This window comes from Sorex araneus, chromosome 2 (assembly GCF_027595985.1).
Source record: "Sorex araneus isolate mSorAra2 chromosome 2, mSorAra2.pri, whole genome shotgun sequence".
In the NCBI taxonomy this organism is placed as follows: domain Eukaryota; kingdom Metazoa; phylum Chordata; class Mammalia; order Eulipotyphla; family Soricidae; genus Sorex; species Sorex araneus.
Genome location: NC_073303.1, coordinates 225600735 through 225605446, shown reverse-complemented (window position 1 = coordinate 225605446; position 4712 = coordinate 225600735).

Sequence of the window (4712 nt, the reverse complement as noted above, 5' to 3'; positions counted from 1 at the left end):
TAAGCATAAACTTTTAGGGACAAGATATGTGACTCAGTGGTAGGGAGCTTGTGAGAAAAAAGGCACTGGGTTCGATTCCTGGCACTGCTCAATGGAAGAATCTAAATCCACAGAAGGTTTAAAGACTCGAAGATTTGATTTAATAAGGTTATCCATTCTCTTCCCACTGATTTACCTATTCAGTGGAGTTTTACTCAAATCCCAGTACTTTTATGAGATGAAAATACATCATCTGGTTATATATTGCTACAGACACATTATCCCAAAATGTAGCACTGTAGCACTGTTGTCCCGTTGTTCATTGATTTGCTCAAGTGGGCACCAGTAACGTGTCCATTGTGAGACTTGTTGTTATTGTTTTTGGCATATCAAATATGCCACAGGTAACTTGTCAGGTTCTGCCATGCGGGTAGGATACTCTTGGTAGCCTGCCAGTCTCTCTAAGAGGGACAAAGGAATTGTACCCAGGTCGGCCGCGTGCAAGGCAAACGCCCTACCCGCTGTGCTATCACGCCAGTCCAACACAGAATATAATACAGTAAAAATCATTTTTTTTCTTTTTGGGTCACACCTGGCGATGCACAGGGGTTACTCCTGGCTCTGCACTCAGGAATTACCCCTGGCGGTGCTCAGGGGACCATATGGGATGCTGGGAATCGAACCCGGGTTGGCCATGTGCAAGGCAAATGCCCTACCCGCTGTGCTATCACTCCAGCCCCAATACAGTAAAAATCTTAAGCATATGAAACAATCCTATTACGCATGGAGTCATAGCACAGCAGGTAGGGCGTTTGCCTTGCACATGGCCGACCCGGGGTTCGATTCTTCGGTCCCTTTCAGAGAGCCCAGCAAGCTACTGAGAGTATCCTACCTGCACGGCAGAGCCTGGCAAGTTACCTGTGGCCTATTCGATATGCCAAATTCAGTAACAAGTCTCACAATGGAGACGTTACAGGTGCCCGCTCGAGCAAATCGATGAGCAACGGGATGGCAGTGCTACAGTGCAGTGCAGTGGGCCTATCCCAAAATGTAATGGCTTAAAAATAATGTAACTGAGGGCCGGAGCCATAATATAGCGGGTAGGTAGTTTGCCTTGCACACAGTCGACCCAAGTTCGATTCCCGGCATCCCAGATGGTCCTCCACGCTCACCAGGACTAATTTCTAAGTGCAGAGCCAGGAATGAGACTGGGCCCAAAACCAAAACTAAATGAATAAATAATAATATAAATAAATAAAATAAAAAATAAATATATTATAAATCTACGTTTTAAATAAATAAACAAATAAATAATTTAACTGGGCTGGAGAGATAATAAGCAAGTAAGGTGCTTGTCTTGCGGAGTCAGGAGTAACTCCTGAGCATTGCCAGGTGTGGCCCCCAAGCAAAAACCAAACATTTAACCTTGCAGTTTTGTGCGCGTCTCGGTGGGGTCACAGGCAGGGGCTGCGGCAGAGCTGAGCGCCAGGCGGGGGTGCGAGGCACCCCAGGCTGCGGAGGCTGGGGTGGTGGGACCGGAGGGGCCAGTGCGCCTGGACTGCACGTCGGGGCAGCTGTATCCTGACAGGAAGGAGCTTGACAGAGCGAGGAGGGTGTCGCAACAGGCCGGGTGAGCAGAAGGGCAACTTCTGACGGAGCTTCTGAGTGGAAGGCCATCATTTCCGCCCGGCCCGTCACAGAAAGCCACAACAGGAGGTGTGCCGGAGGATGAAGTGTCACCTCCCATGAGCCACATCTGGCAGCTGGTTCAAAAATCAATTCTGGGCAGCCCAGGGCATTGGTGGTGCAGGTGCAGCCTGGCGGCCTTGCAAGCCGGAGGATTCAAATCCTGATCAGTCTGGTAAATTCGACACCTACTGAGAGGGCGGTGGGGGTGTTGCCAGAAGAGAGAAGGCAGAAGCGGAGCCAGATCTAAAGGTCAGCGGGCAGCCGTGAAGCGGCACCATGAGGATGAGATTGTATTCATAAGAGGGAGACTGCGTGTCTGCAGAAAGAAACCGAGCAGCACGAGAAAATTCACACCTTAACACAGCAACAAGGGGCTGGAGCGATAGCACAGCGGGTAGGGCGTTTGCCTTGCACGCGGCCAACCTGGGTTCGAATCCCAGCATCCCATATGGTCCCCCGAGCACCGCCAGGGGTAATTTCTGAGTGCAGAGCCAGGAGTGCAGAGCCTGTGCATTGCCGGGTGTGACCCAAAAAGCAAAAAAATAAAAATAAGAGAAAGAGAAAAAAATAAGCCAGAGAGAGCAAGAGTGAGAGCGAGAGCGAGAGAGAGAGAGAGAGAAAGAGAGAGAGAAAGAGAGAGAGAGAGAGAGAAAGAGAGAGAGCGCTTTGAGTTACAGTAGCAAGAAAAACTAACAAATATCTCGGAATCCTGAGCAAATGTTGAACCCTGTGGAACATGGTCCATTCACAAGAGTGACTTCAGATATGGGGGAACATGATTCACCATCGGAAAAGTCCAGTAATGGCACTTCATAACTCTGTGCTAAGGCACTATTGAGTCATCCCAAATAGGAGGCAAGGAGGCAGGGATTCTCTGAGGTGCCGAGGGTGGAGAGAGAGCTGTCTGCCAGGACCGGGCGCCTGGCAGCCGGAGGCACTCTCCCCAGGCCCCACGACGGAACACGAGCAAGGAAGGGACTGCAGAGGGCATGAAAGGACTGCAGCGTAAGTCAGCACAATGCAGGGAAGAGTGGGTAAGTGGCTTAGTAAGTAGGGAAGGCGTCACGGGAAGAGCAGCTAAGAACCTTGTGGATGGCAGGAAGGAGGGGGAGGACAGATAAAAGGTGCCAGCCACATGTTTTTGTTCGCTTGTTTGTCTAGGGGTCACACCTGGTGATGCCCAAGGTCTCTTTGGGCCTGCTGCTGAAGGGTCACTCCTGGCAGTCAGCAGAGGACCACGCGGAGTGGCTGCTGGGGGGCCTGACCCCCATCAGCAGGACAGGAGCACTTTGAGCCATTTCCCAGACCCAAACCTCACATATTTTTTTTCTACACAAAGCAGGTGGGGCGTTTGCCTTGCACCTGGCTGACCCGGGTTCGATTCCTCCATCCCTCCCGGAGAGCCCGGCAAGCTACCGAGAGTATCCCGCCCGCACAGCAGAGCCTGGCAAGCTCCCCATGGCGTATTCGATATGCCAAAAACAGTAACAAGAAGTCTCACAATGGAGACGTGACTGGCGCCCGCCCGAGCAAATCGATAAACAACAGGACGACAGTGCGACAGTGCTACCAACTAAAGATTTCCTCAGGACCCCCCCCCCCCATTGTCTGCTGCTTGCATTTCATCGCACTATGCGGTTACACCTGAGGAACAGCCGTCTAGAGAGAGTGTGGCTGTGGGGAGGCATCAGGTCAGCTGCTCAGTGACGTCTGACGCGTCCCTAGCGTGCTTCTTCACAGTGCCACATAGCAACCTATGCTGCTCCCCCACCCCCCCTCCCCACACCACCTCCCCCTGCCCCGAGACCATGTTTGTGCAAAGGGTAAAGGTACAGCAGCCTCTTGCCAGCAGGGAGCCTCCGAGAAGCGCTGAACCAACAGTTTTTTCTTCCCTGGCCTTTTGTTATCTTGGTGAAGAATAGCCCGCTGTTTGTTTAAGCTTGTGTGTGTGTGTGGAGGCGGGGGTGCTGTGGGTCACAAAGTGGGTCTTGCTCGTTTAAACAGAAAGGCAGGAGAAGCAGGCTGCAGGTCCAGGAATAACTCTCAGCTCCCGGAGGCACATGACTTCTGCCTGGGATCTGGAAAACAACAGCCAGGAAGCGCGTGAATCAGGAAGCTGCATCTGTCATCATCTGTAACAGCGAAACGGATGTCCCGTGCTATTAGGTCTGTTCCAAATTTATGTCTCGAAAAAAGCCGATCCCACATCCTCATTCCAGGCTCGAGCGTGTCTGGGAAGTGTAGTCTTCACTCGCCAGCGCCCGCGCTCCGGAGAAACCCTGAAAGGAGCTCGGGGCTGGCTCAAGCTGCCTCCCCACCGAGGGGGCTTTTGGTCACTCAAACCTGTGCTGGTACCAGTTAGGGCATTTGCCTTGCACACAGCTGACCTGGGTTTGAACCCCAGTACCACATCTGGTCCCTAAGCCCATCAGGAGTGATCCCTGAGCACAGAGCCAGGAGTAATCCCTGAACAAAACCAGGTGTGGGTGCCACCTAATACCCTGGAAAAAAAGAAGATAATGAAAAATTGAAAAAAAAAATGTGTACCCCTAACTGGTACACAGACTAAAAGCTACAAGGATAGAGCTGAAACAGAGTGAGCCGTGTAGCACGATTTATAAGGTACTAATCAAATGTTCGTAGACCAACACGAACCTCTTAAATGAAATGCACATTTTCACTTTTATTATTTTTCTTTTTTGGTGTTTGGGCCACACCAAGCTGGTGCTCAGGGCTTTCTCCTGGGTCTGTGCTCAGGGATCAGTCCTGAAAGGTTTGTGGAGCCATTGGGGGTATTGCGGATTGAACCCAGGTCAGCCACATGCAAGGCAAGCTCCTTGCTTGTTGTACTATTGCTCCAGTCCCCTGTTATGTACATTTTTAAGGGTATTTGAACAAACTGGTAAAGGAAAAAAAGAAGGACCAGGAGCCGTGAGTCCAAAGATAAAAGAGATACATCAAATCAAGCAAAATAAAACAAGAAAGATTATGTACAGTCTGAGGGTGGAATAGTATAAACAAAGGAATAGACTCACTCAATTAAG